Genomic DNA, 19,179 nt, shown 5'->3' with positions numbered 1-19,179 from the left:
ACTATTTGGCTTTGCATACGCAAAAAATTGTCATTAGTAGAACATTGAAGGCGAGTTGCTTTGATGGTCTCCATGTTAATAAACCATTCATCGCAGAAATTCAAACAGAATAACAAATTTTCGTGAAATGCTACCCGAAAAACCTTTATTTGAATTGTCAATACGCAAAGAGCGCAAGATATTTGTGGAATATGCACCTGTGTTGAAATATATACGTGGCATGTCTTGCTTGTCAAATTTACCTTGAAGAAGCTTACGGAACCCATTTGAAAATTATCACGAGACAGAGGCTCATAAACCTATTACAGGAAAAAGAGGTTGTGTTAATCTAATCCACAATGGTTCAGTTTGACCTCTCATTTTAATTATCGAAACCAAAAAAATATGATAATTGTTGTTTTTCATCAAATATTTGGAAAAATGCTCACATTGTTACCGATGTTGTTTCAGGAGCTGAATATCAATAAATAATACTCTAATTATTACTTAATACCATAGCTGGGCTATCTTTTGTTCCTTAGGGCTATATAAAATTTCAATAATATTTGCTAATTGATTCATACCATCAATGGTCGTTTTTGATCCAATCTTTGTTTTCCATTTGAAAACGTTGTTGCTATTTCTGTTTTCAAACATCAATTTATGCGAGTTTTTAAATAAAGAAATTTTTTACAGAAAGTTTTAATTATACACTTTTGTTACTACAGTATCAATATTATGTGTAATTAATATAGACGACATCCAAGCACTTTCATAATTTTCTAAGACCCCATTTACATCAGCCGAGAAATTTGTTATCATCTCAAATCGTGCCTTTGGTTCCGTTCCCAAATCGTGCTTGTTTTTTCTAGTGTAAACGGTCAGAAACGGAAATTTTTGGTTTCGATTGAAAACGGAGCTTAACCTAGGGTTTGGGCGAGGCTTTCTGAAAATGTCGGGCGTCATTCCAGCGCCACTGCGCATGCTTCACATAGATATTTCCGTTATTTTTACTTAAGCGTAAACGGGGTCAAATTTGGTTCCGTTCCCTTTTGCTTCAGTGTAAACACGTTGAAAAAGTGATATTGTCCCAAAGAAAGAGTTCTGTTCTTCTTTCTGTATTGCAAACGGGGTCTAAATCTAAATCTTAAAATACTTTCGATCTTAGAAAGACAAATCACGACACTGAAAGCATCTGTCAATCTTGAGTCATCTGTCAATCAACTTTTGGCCAATCAAGAGGGGTCTTGGTGGTATCATGATTGGTCAATCTTGATTGCCAGATGGCTCAAATCACCTTCGTATCTGTTGGTTGCCTTTCACCTAGTTTCTAGGTTTATTCAAGATATTTCAAATTTTCGCTGACACGCCTCTTCTGCCATTTCATCTTCTTAATAAGATTGAGCTGATAATCATTTTTATCAGACCTCTTGAAATTTAATGAAAATATTAAGGGATAATTCATTTGTGCATTAATATCAATTTCTTGCGTGACTGAAAGAGAAAACAATCTTCCCTAAAAAATATGGAAGCCAGCCGGCACCAGCTAATAGATTAGTTACTGTCTTCAACAGTAAAACAAAAGAAAAATTGGAAAATAGGAAAAGTAAGAAAACAGAAAAATAGAAAAAAAGAAGAATAGAAAAAAGAACAATGGAATAAGATAAAAATTTAGAAATAAAATTAATTCTAAACTTTACAAAATTTCGATGAACTATTCGAAATGACCTGTGGATATTGAGATTTTCTCTCGTGATTATTCTCAATGACAACAGTAAGCAGGGCCTATTTATCTACTTTGGCAAAGTTAAATTTTCTTAATAAAGGCAAGAATCCCACGATATTTATCTTAGAGAAGAATAGGTCCATCATTTCTTTAATCCTCAACATCTTTAAGGATCACTTTTCTGTAAATTTAAAATTTTTAGAGTCAATTTTGCATAATTTTTGCATGACCATATGTCTTTGATAAATTCTTCTTGAACTCCACACCTTTCTAGATCAAGGGATAAGAACTTTATTTTACATTTTTGCAATAATTGATACCGTTTTATACACTCAAATTATCGCTGACCTTGAATAAATTCCGGTCTCGAATAAACGCCGGATCAATTTTCCCAGTTCTGAAGCAAATGAAATTCGCTGTGATTTTTTCAAAAGACTTGAATTGAAGTAGTGCATTCTAAACCACATGCATTATTGTAGTCTAAAAATATGAGAACAAAATATCAAAGTGAAGTAAACAGAAAAAAAACAGAAAGAGCAGAAACTTGGGAAGACTGGCACTATTACTTTATCAGCAATTTACTTTCAAATTTCAATTAAACAGGACGTAAAATTCATTAAATTGATTTCGTGCAGTCAATTTATAAAATCTGCGCCTCAAATAACACTTTCTTTTATAAAAACAAGTATATTTAAGTTCAGGCTGTCTGTTCTTAATTTTTTCGAAGATCTGAGGCTGGATTGTTCTTAATTTGTTCTTAAATCAATAGGGTGTAAGCAGTGCGATCGCTAGCGTTTTCCCTCTAGGGAGGCGTTCAGGCCTCATTTACCAACAAAGTGAGTGAGACAACCTTAATTTGCCGACAAGTTTGAATATTCACCGAAAAGCACCCATACATGGCTAAAAATCGTTATTTTGAGATAAAACGTTGTTCAAAATTGCATTTTACAGTAGGTCAGTTTCAACTTGTCCTTAATTTGTTCTTAACTTTTGACCAAATTTTAGGCTCATGTTATTATAAAATTGTTCTTATAAAAAAGAGTGTAACGCTGGTCCAGAGTTACGTTCTTTGAATGAACCAGGAACGTTTATTCAAGTAAATTTAGTAATACTAGGCTGGCTAAAAAGTAATATTAAGTGTTGCTCTCCCTATTCTACCCCCAGCAGCTGCGTCAGAAAAGGTATTATTGACATTATTATGACATCTGTTAAAATCACGTTTTCAGATGTGCAAGTTGTGAACAAGAATTCACTAGTTGCCTTCTAATTCCTTCCTATAGTGATCAATTGCTATATAGTACAGTTTCATAATTTGATAGTGAATACACTCTTTTGGAGTTTTCTTAATTGCAGCCCATTTGTATGTTACAATCAATACTATATCATGTCCCTTTGCATTTTGTTTCAGATAGCCGAATTGTCCAGAGGAGCTCTTTCTATTTTAAAAGCTCTCTCTCTCTCTCTCTCTCTCTCTCTCTCTCTCTCTCTCTCTCTCTCTCTCTCTCTCTCTCTCTCTCTCTCTCTCTCTCTCTCTCTCTCTCTCTCTCTCTCTCTCTCTCTCTCTCTCTCTCTCTCTGCCGTTTTCCGGCTATCTTCCAAAAGGTTCATTGAAATTGGCTTGAATGCAATGTTGATTTTTTGAAGGCCTATTTGACACCTGTACTTAAAAGTACGTAAAGCTCAAATTTTTTTAATGATCAACCAAAACCCTCTGAGTAGCAACTGGATCACTGAACACGAGCCAAAGCCATAAGATTAACTACTTTCAGGAAAAATTACCAAGAAAAGCAATAAGCTAGGCATTTTTCGAATTAAATATCCGAATTAAGAATATAAAGAATAGCTTATAGCTGAAACCCAGTAAGAACATTCTCTGCCTGTTCTCGCATCTTGTGACCAGTTGTTATCATTCTGAGCATATTTTTGCCCCAGGATTTGATTAAAATCTCGCTTAATAGAAGTTTTTTGCTTTGAAAATAAATCTAATAGGCTTATGATAGATAGCCCTTTCAAAATATTCTCCAAGCTTCTCGTTGCGAATTGAGGCGATTTGTTCTCGAACAGTGACAACGAATAGCGCCAGCTGTAAAGATCTCATGAAATTGTTTTTGCCATTTCTTTGGGTAATTTCAACTCTTTTTTCTGATGTAAAGCTAGCCCAGCCAAGCTAACAGATTACAAGAAAATTGGAAAATCACATGATGAATTGAAATCACTGCCGATTTCAACTACACACGTGAGAGAATTGGCAGGTGCAAGTGACGCCATGTGACATAGAATTCGCCAGAACACACTTGTTTTCTGATAAGCCTTTCAGGTCATTAAACTCCCGGATTTAGAATTTTTCATATCTGTTCATAGTGCAGAAACTGGAGAAAGTTACAAAAGATTTTAAAGCACTTTATGCTCAATTTCTGAAACAGTTCTACGTGTAACCATTTTTAAGCAACTTTGAAACTATGAAATCAAAATATGATAGAATGTGCTTGTGTTTATCAGCTAAGTTATGAAAAAGTTCAAGAATTCTGCCAAGTGGTACCTGCAACAATTAATATAGTTACTATAAAATGTTATGAATGTTAAGTTATGCTATTTGGTGTATAGAGGTTTGAAGTTGCTACTCCGAGTTTCTTGAATGTTAAGATACTTTCCCTTGGACCTTTCTTCCCCGACCATTCCTTTAGTGCCAAAAGTCTTCGCCTTTCATAATCTGTCTCAATTTTCTTTTCTTGTAAAATTTCTTAGAACAAGTAGTGTCTACCATATTAACGGGCAGTACACGTGAATCTTTCTCGTACCTTTTAGCTTCTAACTTTCCTTGTACTTGGCACCTGGGTTATTGATTTCTGCTAAGCTCTGCATGTTATGGATTTTCAGACTTAAGAAGACATTAATTCCATTTTTAGCCATTTCATAAAACTGTCAGATTTTGCAGTATGACAGGTTAATCGAGTCACTTATGATTATTTCAAAGTCAAAATTAGACTTTTTTTAGTATATGTTGATAGATTTTGAACAGCATACAAAAAATGAATCCGAACGACTTTACTTTAAACAATGAATGACCAATGATCTTATAAGGTCACCTTGATCAGGGGTTGAAGAAAATTTACGAAGGAGCACTAATCTTTCATCAGTTATAATAGAATGATCGTATCTGTGGTAGACGCGTCCTTTATAACATCTACTTGAATAAAAAAAGAATACTGATTTCCATTTGTTGCTCGTACACCAAATTGCGATCAAAAACAGACCTCGATCATTCTGGAAGACATAGCATAACTCTAACGTGATATTTACGTCCTGGGAAACTGGAAAAGATGTTGAATTTGCAAGATAGAGAGTCCTAAAATTGGCGGCGAAACTGTAGCTGATATCCTTTTAAGTCCACCTGATTCTCACCTAGTGAATTAAAGCTACTTGCTTTTATCAGAAATTGCAAATTTCCTTGTCAAATGAACCCTTTCGTGTTTCTACAATGCCAAGAGAAGATAAGACCGGAAATTTTTTTTGTAGTTTCGAAGAAACAGCATATTTGTAGCTACATACTGCTTTCTTGTAGGCAGACGCGTTAAAATGCTTAGCGTTTCTGTACAAGAGACACTTTCAGGTCAGAGCGCGTAACATAAATATAATCCATTCGTTAGGTTGCATGTAGCAGTGGTATCCTCTCGACCTTCCTTAAGATCATTGTCATATAAAGTAAGTCTGTTTCTTAGCTAAATACGATTTCTTTTAGAAGTGAGTTCATAGCCTCAGGCTTTATAACTATGAGAATTTTCGTACTACGCGCAGAACTTTCACCTGAGAAGCATTAACTACCCAGGATACTTTACCATCAATCCGTACAATTGATGCTTTAGACTTACAACACAGAGCGAAGAAGACTTCTAAACGCAAGGAAAATATCAAAATACACAAGTACAGGCTTATCGTGTTTTCATTTGCTCGTTCACAAAAAGCAAGAATGAGCCTATTTTGTTGTCAGATTTCCTTCACGGCAAATGATTTACGTATGAAAAGCTAAGCTGATGCGTCTTTTAGTTCGTCTTTTAATTATTCATGCCTCTGTCAGCTAAAGCACATATCTAGGAAGATATTTTGCAAGCAGACAGAAACAGTTCTTCTATTGTAAGGGATACATGCAGGTTTCATGAAAAATCTCTCAAAAGCAAAGAAGGCAGTAGATGTGATTTCTTCACAACCAACATCAAAAAACAGCAACAACGGTTGTCATCGAAACGATAGATTAAACGGCAGGTATTGCGATTGCTTAATTTTCTTCAGAGTATCATCACAGTTTCATCGTTTTTGAATCAAAAACGACGGGTAAAATCATGAATTCACTTTCTTTGTGACTTACGTGCATGTTTTCGACAGACAATATTTTATAGCGTCTGTCAAAATATTTGTTTCTTATTCAACAACTATCTACATAAAGACTTGATTCGAAACTCTTGTGTTCGGATTATACAAAATTCCAGCTATATCTAACCTGATGCTTTCGCTTAGCTGTGAAAAGTTACGTCAAGACAATCTGTCATATGGGAGATGAATTTTTTAACTGTTTTCAAAAATCTGTTTAATTTATCTTTTTCACGATGCTTTGCCATCAACACATACAAGAGCCAAGTTAAGCAAATTTTTCAGCACGTTTACTGAAAACAAAGTCATCTTAAATATACTTTCGCGCTTAGAAGATTTGATAACTTGGTTGTCCATCAGCATAATATAACAGTATTAAATCTATAATTTCAAATCCAGTCCACACGACAAGCCATTTAATTTTCAAAGTAAGGATTATTTGTTGAGCTCATGAAAGCAATCATGAAGACATTTATCAACTTTATCTTTATACTAAATTTAGAATAGCCCGACCAAATGTGTCTGATAAGTGACATTGAAAATGAACCGACAGACGAACTTCAGCAAAAGATGTATGAAACATCATTAACAGAAACATATGTTAGTGTAAAATATCATAACACTTAATGTACCTTCTGTAGAAAAAAGAATTTTTTTCAATGAGACAGCTGATTTTGTTTCGGAAATGTTGGAATGTATCATCATACTTGAAAGTTTGTCGGTTATCATCTCCTGTTTGTTGATTTGAGACACTTAAGGTCTTAAAGTTAGTGAGATGTTGAAAAGTCTACGCTTGGTTTGATTGATCGTCACGAAAATTAAGGATAAAACAGTTTTAAACAAGTTAGATTTTATACAGTTGATAGCAAAGCATTGATAAACCGTCTGTTTTGACATTTGCATGAAATATTTGATGTTACTTCAAAATAAAGATACGTTCATAACAACGGTTTCTCGTTGCATAATTTTTATCAATGATGGTCAATTTACGGCGTAACCTACGAATTAATTCACTATGAATCAGAAGCTACGCCTAATATGTCAAAATTTGGCAAAGATTCTCACACTTTTGAAGAGTAACCGTTTAATTGTCTGATATTTGATGCAAGAAAATCTGTACAGAGACTCTACAATCACTGCAAAAATTACTTGGAACACCTAACACTTTGCGATGTGCTTTTCTATTTCTCGTTTTTTCCCGAATACTACTACTTCCGTCCCCCTTTCCCCCCAAAACAATGTTGAAAGTATAAAAAAATATCAAACAATCCACAAGAAAAAGCATAATCCATAACCCCTTTCTTTTATCTATAGTAAATCAACATTGCTCCTAGGGGGAGAGGGGTTGGCTGAATTTGCCTTTGAAAAGCCTACGTTGGTATTCCAGAGCTTTTGGCAGTGATTGTAGTTTTAGCGACTCTATTTAGACTTGAATCGGAATCTAATAAAAAGACTTTCGTTAACAACACTAATATCTACGCATTTCTTAATTTTGCGGTCTGTGAGTAACACCAACTCGAAATCGTACTCAGCAAAGCGAATTTCGATGCAGTTCTCACTTGTTCAAATGTTTTCTGTACCAAGCAAAGATAACTTTCTCGCTATAAGCACTAGCTAATTTTTATTTCCCTCTCCCGTCCCTTTGATTCTTTTAGGATATTTGCTCGTTTTGAGAAATGGTCTTCATCATGTTCTAGTGCATTTTTGGTTTACTGAAAAGCGAGCTGTGGCATAGATATAAGGGGGCTGGTGGGGGCAAGAAACCCCCTGTAAAAGTAACCTGCTATTTTTTCGGAAAATTTCTGATCTTGTCGGAAACACAAATAGCTTGATTTTATTTAACGAAATGTTGCATTTTGAAAGGAAAGATTTAAAGCTGAATATTATACTCATTTCGTTGTTCTGAATCAGATTGGCAATCTTTTTAGAGACAAAGACCGGAATATCTTCAAGAAATATTATATTTGGCACTTGATTTGGAGTAAACAATAACATATCATCTTCCCTTTTTTTAATTTCTAATGTAGTTGTGATATGTTCAGGTTCATGAAAAATGTGAAATGCTTATCGGATTTTTGTCAGAAAATCTTTTTTTCGCCCCTGTTACGAATTTTCCTATCTACGCCACTTGAATGCATCTGTGTAGGGACTTAGATTTCAATCTTCGAATACGTCTATCTAATTCCTCAATCTTTGAATAAGTCATTGTAAGACTCAAAAAATGGCAATTATTTGCAACAACTACAGTCGCTTTAACTATTATAAAGTTGGGCCATGGTAAACGTTCAGACATTGTATAAAGCTCAGACATTTGGCCAAGGTAAACGGGTGTTCTCTGCTGAGGGTCTTTGTTTTCGTCGATATCCCTGTAGTTTCGTGTAAAATTGACATTCATTGTTTACAACTCATTGTTAAAAAACCATTCTTTCAAAATGTGTATTGGGCAGCACAATGCAAGCTGTTTGATCTCCACCAATAATATTACGAATATCCTTACATAATGTTTTAGGGTATACTTTCTTTTTTAATTATGAATCAATGTCCTCAAAATGGTAGGTGCAACAATGCCTAAAACTAGATTCGTATCATTATGTAAGGAATCGGTTCTTTCCTTTATGACAACAATATTTTCTTTTGAATATCAAATAAACAAAATGCAACGAAGCATAGAGACATCACGCATAAGACTTTTTCAAGGTTCCACTTTGTGCAACATTTATATGTACAACATACATGTATTTATGCCAACTGGTACAAAAGGCTCTTTTTACGTAAAATAGCTTTGATCTTTTTACAGTTCGTGGTTTATGAAATAAAATCGATGATGTTCACCCCAAAGCCCAATGTTTTTAGAAAATGCTGGATATTTCAAATTGAAAAATTGTCGACAGCATCAGTCAAAGCCATTGTGCAGAAGTTATCCCTTCTAATCGCTGCAAATTCGTTTTCGAATCGACTCTTTTGCATCAAAACAAATCAAATTTTGCTTTGCAACCAATATATCAAATATTTGGTGACTTTTCTCCCCCACCTGCCACTCGTTAGGACGTTTTTTCAGCAGAGAATTGCCCACCTGCAGATGAAAGTCGCAAAATATTTTTAAAATTTAGTCTGTTTGTACACGATTAATAATTAGATCAAATGTTTTTGCAGCTGGAGAGGATTTGATAACAACAAGTGTGAAATGTTTTCACTAAAGAATATATTGTCTGCCAAATTTTATACGCGATTAAAGTACGTGAAGTAACTTATGCCTCATCAAGTTGCTTACCCCTTCAATTTTAATTATTTTTGAGGACGACAAACAGTTTCTATTTTATTGAATTATGGCCGGATGGTTCGAGTCAAATATCAAAAAGTAAGAAAATTTGAATCTGTTAACTGTTCAATTCATTGTCCCCCACTACATTTATACAATAGTGCATTTATACTTTTGACTTCGACATCATACTTTCATTTTGTCTTTATGCCATGTTTTTTTCTAGAGTAGATTTTGGTAATGCTAATTTCAAAACCTCCGTGGCACTGTCAGCCTGTTCTTAACGCGTTTTGTTGACCTTCGTATGAAAAACGTAGATATGCGTGTTCTGATTTAGCAAAAGAATTAAACAAATTGAGATCGTACTTGGCAGGTTGCCCGAAAACAAGGCGTAATTTGAAAAAAAGAGAACCACATGAATGAATAGGCGATTTTCAAAGCGGTGAGTGAATGTTTCGAAATTTGGTTCAGGCAAAAACCATTGAAGCAAAAGGTTTTTATGGGGCAACGAAGAGGAAAAGACTTGTCTGCTTTAATGTAAGCATTTTTGTTGTTTTATTGGGAAGATTGCAGAAAATGGCATAGTAACTAGCGATCTAACGAATATAGATGCAGGACTGCTTCCATAATTAGCAAAGATTGATTTTTTCCCTACGCACATGTTTGGAACAAATGACTTATTCTTTAAGATTTCTTAGGGTGCTATTTGTAGTTCACTCCAGTACAATTGAAATAACGTCAATCGTTACGCTTAGCTTTTAAAATTTTTATACTGTCATGCTTTATTCTTATTCATCATTGATTGCTAGGACAACGATGACCTTTTAAGTGCACAGTCAATCAATGTAGGAGTCCGTAAAAACACTGGGCATCAGACAATCGAACATCCATAACGTAGGCTTTATTATGAAGTCGCTGCATTTTAAAGTGAACAAGCCACAGATATATCTTTCTACTTTCAAAAGTATTGAAATTTCATTATACATTGTATTAATATCTTTATTCAAGCTTTTTAATGACACTTTCCATCACTTCTCCTGTTTCTTGTATCTTCAGCTTCTTTCTACGATCTTAGCTGGTTTCAAAGATCATTACTGTGGGTGGGACCGAAATTTTTTGAGGCCACGCCCTCTAGAACGCCGGAAAACACCCCTTTTGAAAAAGGCTTGCTTATTTCTATTGAATTTTTATAAAGAGTCTGGTTCAGAGAAGATATCAATAACCATAAAAATAGATATAATTCGCTCGAGGGTGATGAAAAACCAAGCTAATCAAGTTAGAAAATACATCATATCATTAAACAAGATAAAACACCTAGAAAAAGAACAAAAATGGTTCTCAGTCAATGAGAACTGCTACTGCATAGGAGTAAGCTATCCAAAGTTGCGTTAGAGTAAACCTTCAAAAAATTCTCTAGCCTATTATTGCAAAAAAGTGGGTGAGCTATAGCCCCTGCTAGCCCAATGGCTGCGCGGTTCCTGATTACTGTTGATAAGGTCCTTTTTGATAAGAACTAGACTGAAGGTCAGAAATTCTTTAAGTTTTTGGCTATATTCACATTTGTTCAAGTTTTGCTCATTCATGACAAAGGTAAATAGGTTTTGAAGGGAGATCTAATGTAGAAATGGATCTAACATGTTTTAACGATGCAATTATTATATACATTATCAAAAAAATGTTCTACAAAAGACATTGAAAAAAAATGAAAGAAGGGCTTTTTTGCTGTTTCTAAGATTAAATTTGTTAAGAGCACCTTCAAGAAAATGAAAAATTTAGATTTAATGACAAAATCATTGCTAACGTTGCTAACAAGAATTTCAGCTCCTCGGTTCTGTCTTACATACTGAAGAATTATGCTGCACAATATGATTGTTTTATATACAACTCTAATTACAAACCGTATTAGACAAATACTATTGATGTACAAATTCACTTCTTAAAGGATTTGAACCTTCAGTTAACCTTTCAATTTGATAGTTGGCAAAAGGCGTAGCCATGGCAGCTAAAAACTACCATCTGGTTGGTAACTCCACTTGTAAAGATCTAAAGTAATGACATCACAGAAATAAAATCATGAAATTCCTATAAAGCTGTGAAATAAGATATTTTGTAACACATTGCCTGAAATATGGCCACATGACCATAGGCCCTTTCTACATCAAATCACAGTTGTTTTGTCTTTGTTCATAACATGATGAACCAAGCAGAAAATATTAGTAATCCTTTAGTAGCAAGCCTGAAATCTTCTTAATTGACAATATCTACCCATGGTTTAACATTATAACTGATAATCTTTATTTTCAAGATTTTCTTTTCGGTTATGTGGTCAAAAGTCTAAAATTCTAAAAATATACTTCTATGACATCACGCCTTTAAACTCTGTAGCTAAGCAATAGGGGCACATCCTCAGTCCAAAATTCTCAAAGTTTTTAATAAAAAGTATAAAATAGTTTCCATGACAGTGAGCTGTAAATTTTCCATAACTTTGTGTATGCTTAATGTTTTTAACAGGAATCTGAAGTTATTTTCAGTAAGACCAAGATATGTGAAATACGATTGTTAATGTTTGATAAAGTTTTGATGACGTAAGGTTGCTTTGTGTTTGACATTCTTTAGGACACTAATGGTCAGAAGAACAGAGGCTAAGCACTGATAAGAATATTACGAAGAAAAGCTACCTGAAATAAGGAGTTGAAACTCGGTCAAAAATAATACTCAGATTATAGATAGCAACAGATTCCTGATAGTATCGATATCAGTTTACGATGAAGGAAAGGACTTTGGTGTGCCAAAATTTGTTTTACAAAGCCCTGAATTAAGGATTATCATTTTTGACATAAAGGAAAAGAAAATGACTTATGGGATAAAAAATTGATAATAACATTCCTTCCATACACACTCACACTCGAAAGCTTTTCTCCTAATTCAATGCATCCAGCTTTGCTTATGTTGAGTCTATCGAATCTTATATATTTTTGTACCGTTTTATTGGCAAAAATGAATGGATATGAATCTAATGACATCTTATAGCCAGAAGCATTTGATGCAATTTTGGAGCGTTTGGTAATCCTTAGTAATTACAGTTGTAAGCCTCTGTTAACCAAATTAACGTCAGTTCTTTGCGCAAAGTTTGCAAGGCTTGATCCATGGAGAGTAAACAGCGTTTTGGTAAGAGATTTCCATAGTGTTTTGAAACAGTCATGAAATCTTAAAGGTTTATTTCAATATCTAACTGCAGTAGAACAAATTAGCTCAATTAAATATGTTGACGTAGGCAACTGAATGAGTCGTTTATGACTATGTTTAAACTAACGGGTATCGAGCATTAAGTCACAGAACACAAGAAAATTAGCAATTAGGATTTTTAATAAAACTACATATGATGAATGGATAATCAAATTTGCCGATTTCCTTTGGCTGGTGACTTGTAGCTCTATTCAACCAAGAGGCGACATATTGAAAATCTTGTCTCTTTCTTTGTGGGAGAAAAAATATTTGATAAAATTCTTTGAAACCCAAATCAATCTAAGGAACAAATAAAGCAGCAGGTCACTAGACGGTTGTTTTTCGCTAGATGTTATTGCTTTATTTCCTAGAAATTTGATAATCTGCAATGCTTTGCTGAAAAGGCCCCAAATTGCTCACATATAAGCCAGCACATTTTTTTGCAAAAATAAAATCTCTTGATAAGTTTGTTTGTGTCTCTCTTTTGCATTTCACTTTATGCCGCTAAACTTTTTTACTTTGAACTGGTTCTCGTTTGGAGCATTTGTCAGTACTGTCACACTTTAATCATAATTTAGTGAAAAGCAGATTGAAAACCATGAAATGGTCATATCTTTGAAAATAGCTATGGAAATTGTTTCCACACCACTTCATTAGCAAAAATCTTTAACAAAGTCCTTTATGAACCGAATAACCTGAAGCAGCTGACTTGATTTTTGCATGTGTAACAATCTACCTTTTTCAGTTAGAAGGGAAAGCAAAAGAGAAACTGATACCTTAGGGATGAAAAAGCATATTTACCTCTGAATCTTCAGTAACTGTGGTATATTTTTATATGCTTCAGATAAACAGTTTTACACTCTAAAATGTGTACTTTTAAAAGGCATCAAATTATGTAATTGCTGTATTGTTTTTAGGTAATGGACCATCTAGGTCGTGCTACCAATTGCAATGATAAAAGTAACATCACAATGCTTCCAAACTGTATCAGACATAATTGTATAAGACAGCCAAACGTCAAGCCATTTTATTTGCATTCACATGCTAAGCATTGCACTCCTTTATCATCCGAGAAAAGACCTTTTAGTGATTATTATTCATATGGATCGACAGTTGGTAATGAAATTGATAATTATTTGTCATCCGCTTATATTTTACTGGCAGCAGCTTCTAATTGGTTTGCAGCAGCTTGTGATTAACACCGACAAACATACGACAAATCTGGTTTACATTCAAATTTGATAAATAATGATTAATTAGATGGTGGTGTCCCTTGCATTTATATCCACTTAAAGTCTTTGCACAGTCTCTTCTCTAACAACAAGCTTAAATCGGCTATCATATTGCTCTAAAACAGAAAGAACAGCTATAGGGGTTAGCAATAATTCGTTATGGTATCTTGATGATTGTTGGTAGCCAATATTCTAAGTCTCTGTGCAGGTGTGGTTTGCGAGAGTCTCATCCTCCCCCAAATTACATTTTGCAGGTCCTTTGTTCACTATTTAAAGAAACAACCAGTCTAAGATATATCCTGTTATAATTTCTTTTGTCTACATATTGCTTTTACAAAACGTTTGCAATAAAATGAAAATTCGGTAATCAGTCACAAGTCTTTCGATGGATGACCAGTTGCTGGAAGATGCAATGATGCCAGGCTAGGCTAAGAAGCTAGTGTATGAGTATAAACAAACAGGTAAACTGAAATCTTACTTTTTCGAGGTGCTGATATCACATTCTTTAAATATTACATAATCTTCAACTTAATTCTCTTTATAAGCTATTGCAGGGCCTCTCCCATTAAGTGATTAGTATGATTAAACCGAATAACATAAGTGTAGTCACCTGGTTTCTCATATAATTCTGCCAAAGCTTCTTCCATTGATCATCATTACACTGAACACTCGTACCATTTCCATGAATTGAACAGGTCTACAAGATTAGCTTTTTATCTTGCCTTTTCAATGTCATCCATAGGAAGATTAAGCACTTTTGCTTAGACGCAGCGCCAGTAGCACTTTACATCTGAACCTGTTTCAAAAGCGTTATCCATCTGAAGCAGAATTCTTCTTGCGATGTTCAGTTTTAAATGAGAAACTCTTTGTGTGTAAATTGCTTTTTGGTACCTATAACGACACAGCTTTTAAAATCTCGTAAACATTTTTGCTGTTATTGTCACATCCTACAAGAACCACAAAATGATGGACAAAACAACTACCTTAGATAAAAGTTGCAAACTGTTTTTAATTCTTGTTTTGCTCCTTCTTTTTTCAACATTTGTTCCTGAAATATCCTAAAGAAGAGTCTCGATACAGGATTGAAGTAAAGCTGACGTTTCAGCTGCTAGTGACATTGGTTATCACCAAAGGTCTTTAGCCAACTTTATAGGGCATACGACTCTCTCATTCTAGCAGAACCTTCATCTATCCTTCCCTATATACCGTTTAATTTTTGCTTTCAAAACTTAGAAACAATCTGTTCATCGACCCTCATATATTCCAACAAAACTATTGATTTCGTAAGGCTCTCTAAATTAGAAAACGGCAAGGGCTAACCAAGCGACATTTAGCTAATTGCAGCCTTTAGCAAAGTCAAAAATGTTTTCTACGTTCTGTACTTTTTCAAATATTTTTTAAAGTATTGGCAAAAATCAATAAATTGATTTTTCTAGTTGTGCAGCCGGAAAATATGAAGTACGTCTTAGTGCAAAATTTCCTAGCTGTAACAGAATTGCGGAACCCCAAAATGAGCTCTTTACGAAAACTTTGCTATTCAAACTCCGTATTTTGAACTTCTGGTTTTTCTACTCCACAATTCCTTACGTATTCACCAGCAAGGTGAGGATCATAATATTGTGCAAAAGTTTTAATAAGGTTTACGGACCGATTTCGAGTTTCCTCCATGTGGATACTGAAGGAAGACTATGGTTATGCATGCACAACCAGCAATTGTAAATCTACTTAGTTCACAGTATTTCATTTATTATTTATATCAAAGAGTACGTTCCATGGAAGAATTGCAGATTATCGTCAGTTTTAACTGCTGTTCACTCAAAAAATGCACCTTGTTGGGATTATTTGCATGTAACTGGGTTTTATGTTGTCCTTTTGCAAAATAACATTACAAGAGAAATTGCAAGTATAACCCTTTCCTAGAACAGCTAGGACACATTCTGTGGGATTAGTCAACTTAACCTGTTTTGGGTGTTTGTTGGAGCCCCTTGCTTTTTAGGCTCCTGTAACATTTATTGGTATTGTGACTTTTCTGATATATTTTTTTTATTGTCGCTACATAATTTGCTTTGATACTTCTCCCACTTATGAACTTTCAGGCTTCTAACCTGCTTTCCAATTTCTTTTAAGCAGAGTTACAGCTTAAAGAGACCTTGTCACAGACTTTGTATTCAAAGCAACTGACTTCTAAAACATAAAAGGTATGTACAAATTTAGTGTGTTTCTATATTCAATAAGTATGCTTAAAGGGGATTCAACCGATTTTTTTTGAAACATCAAACACACTTCTTTGGAAAAAATATATCGCAGTTCCCCTGTGATACTTCTAGATACTTCTAAATAAATATCCATACTTCTAGCAATTTATGAGAAATTTTATGCAACATTTTTCAAAGAGTGGCGTTTAATGAAAGAAAGCGTTTATTCAAGGATTGGAAATTTCACTTGCGATGATGTTACTTAGGGTAACATTGAACAGATAGACCAGTCAGTTTTGAATTAATAATTTTGTGTGAATTGTTAAATTATAATGTCTTAGGACCAAGAAACTGCTCTACCTAAAACGATGATTGAATTTTAAGAGTTTTATAGTTAGCATTGATCTAAATTATTTGATCAATGACATCGTTTGAGGGTGGCACTTATGAGATAGAGGCATTTATTGGAGTGGTGCTTTTGTTACATCAAGGTGTGTCATTTGCATGTTTTGCAAAAAAAGGGGCGTTTGCTGGGGTTCTTTTCATTGAAAGGTACTGGAATTGCAAGAAAGATTACACTTTTTCTAATGTTTTTGAAACCTCAGATATTAATACTAAACTCCATGGCTGTTGGGGAAAAGAATCAGCATTTATTTTCGAAGGTCCTATGGCTTACAAAGTTTTGCAACATATGCGAATTCGGTGGTAGGAATATTTGTGGTTCTAAGAATATTCGTGGCTTTGATAAGCCACAGAAACGAATGTAGCAAATTTATTGTCTAGAGAACAATGTGAGCGAAACATCTGGTTTACATGGTGGAATTATATTATGATATATAATACTATAAAGTGCAACGAAAAGAAAACATTCCCCGAGCTTTTTCCCTTTTACGCTTACGATGCACTTTTTTCAATGGTTTCTATAAATGAATAGAACATACAGCCCTAAAGAATGGGAGCCTATGCTTATAATTTTGGCATTTTGTTCTAAGTGGCATTTGTAAGGCATGATAGTGTTAGTCTGTTACGCTTCTGTTTCTTTGATTATTGTTAAAGCAACTCTAATTACCATTCTGCGCGCAGTAAGGATATTAACTCTTCATACAGAAGTGGCTTTAAAACTGGTCAAACTTCTAAGTTGAGATGGCGATGAAGCCAAGCTCTAATCAGATATTTCCTGAGCAGTCCTTGGTTCTACACCAGCATGGATAAAAGTAAACAGGTCACACGTATAGTGAATTATTCATGCTCAACCTGAAAACAAAAATTGCTCTAAACCTAAAATGAAAAAATAAGCTTAGATATAAAGCCATTAAACCGATTTCAAAGTTGTTTTTAAAATAGACAGAAAACAATGTACCAAAAAGAAAATAAAATCTTCCCGCATATACAGTGCTTTTTCTGTGCAACTCTGAAAATTTTCCTCTACTTGTGAGCTCAAATATTCGCTAAAAATCTTTAGGAAATTCAGAGGTTTTTTACTGGTGCCATCTACAAGCTGTTACATGAGAATGCGTTTACCTTATGCGTAAGAAAACATGAAGGGTTACAAACCATGCATCTGCCGCGGTTGATATGTCTAGCATTTTCGAATTACTAATATTAAACCAATGTTCGATCAATAGCTTAAAAACAATCTTAGCAATAGGGAGGTTCTGTCTCAACTCTTTAAGAATTGCTATCTGCTACATAACGCCCTTTTTTATGTAAATTCGGAATTATTTTTATAACATTACAATCCTTATCGAACAATCCAAAGTGAATTTGTGGACGCAAAGAATGTCTATGAATACTTTGTATTTTATCAAGACATTATTTACCTAATAGTACCAGACTGTTTAATCTTCTTTATGCAAATGTACAGATATTGCCAAAGGTAAAGCCTATTGCCATTATGGACCTTTTTGATAAGAGCAAAATAAACATTGGCCGTCTGTCTTCGTGGATGATGTCTCAAGTTTGATTTACTGATAAAAAGTGTCTCGAAACAAAGCTCAGTCGTAAAAATCGGCCTAATTTATAAATGTTTCTGATATCCTTCGCAAATAGTTTCTCGATAATGACTGTGATAATAAGGCAACGCAAGCCAATTTTGCTGGAAAATGTGGATTAATGCCGCTCAAAGTCATGTTTGATATCAGATTTTTAACCAAGGCTGATTTCGACGCGGAATTAGTATTATCCCATTGCTTAATGGCCAGTGCTTCACATAACAACTTTTAACTCGAGTCGAGATCATGCCATGCTAAGTTATCATAATATTTCATCCCTGATATAATTAAAGTTGTCCATAAATTCACTATTTCCATTCAACATATCATGAGCTGAAAATATATGCCGTTTTCATAAGAGTCTCAGCCCGGGCAGAGAAAACCGTGTGGAGTTAAGCCCATGTAAAGACTTTTACGTTTAACTTTACATGCACTGATAGCCAAGTTGAAACTAACCTTGTGCTGAAAGTTCATATACAAGTTTTCACTAAAATCTCTCATTCAGCTATAAGATCCTTGAGCTTTTGAATTTTCAAACAATTTCAAAGGCCTAACATTCGATTTAGGCCTTATATCTCGAGGGCCTCACAAAGTCTATGCCTGCTTTTTTATATATGCAAAGTACAGTTAAAAATACGATCTTTGGCAGCCTCACTCTCAAAAAGCCATTTTCTTCATATACCTTTTCAACCATTTCTGCACGTGCCTTCGAAAAAAATTCCGCAGACGAGCGTTTTTTAAAACCAATCATCCAGTCTTTTCCTGGGATATTGTTGACAAATGCTGCCCATCATCTGAACTGCAGGGCCATCCTAACTGTAAAGAAGTGGCTTCAACAATGTCCCTCTCTCCATCGGCGCAAAGTTTCAAATGAAACACCCTTTTCTTTGGCTGCTTTTCTGATCGAATACCCCTTACCTTGGACCAATTCAAGTGCAGCTCTAACATCTTCATAATTTGTTGCCTGTACACGCTTTGGTTTGTAGTTTCGAACCATAACGAAAGCGAAAAAATTATATTTAAGGAGAAGGGTTTTATGCAAAGCAGTTGACCCGTTGTGCCCCACTTTCAATATACTTTTAACAACAATATACTTCAAGCAAAAACAAGATCAACTTTCAATTATCATTTGTAAAATTAAAAGGGTTTTACAAAGTATTTTAGCAATATCTATTACATTTGCTTAAATTACAGAAAAATTAACACA

The 19,179-nt window shown here is 34.4% G+C and overlaps 1 protein-coding gene across 22 annotated transcripts in view; it reads left to right on the top strand.

Annotated features, from left to right (window-relative positions):
• The window catches only part of LOC135685711 (uncharacterized), a 78,377-nt gene that overhangs the window by 41,151 nt on the left and 18,047 nt on the right, over nucleotides 1-19,179 (top strand). For 10 of the 22 annotated variants that reach the window (XM_065201743.2, XM_065201731.2, XM_065201732.2 and 7 more), the window contains one exon: nucleotides 15,917-15,984. The gene's annotated coding sequence lies outside the window, so the exon portion shown is untranslated. Of the gene's footprint in view, nucleotides 1-3,880; nucleotides 5,966-8,924; nucleotides 9,429-9,725; nucleotides 9,867-12,355; nucleotides 12,498-14,132; nucleotides 14,248-15,913; nucleotides 15,985-19,179 lie in introns of those variants that run through there. The other 12 variants (XM_089112807.1, XM_065201739.2, XM_065201733.2 and 9 more) reach the window with 6 other exon arrangements.

This window comes from Rhopilema esculentum, chromosome 15 (assembly GCF_057945365.1).
Source record: "Rhopilema esculentum isolate cy_ngs chromosome 15, ASM5794536v1, whole genome shotgun sequence".
NCBI lineage: Eukaryota > Metazoa > Cnidaria > Scyphozoa > Rhizostomeae > Rhizostomatidae > Rhopilema > Rhopilema esculentum.
Note: the sequence above shows the minus strand (reverse complement) of the source record. Positions and strands in the feature narration are given on the sequence as shown.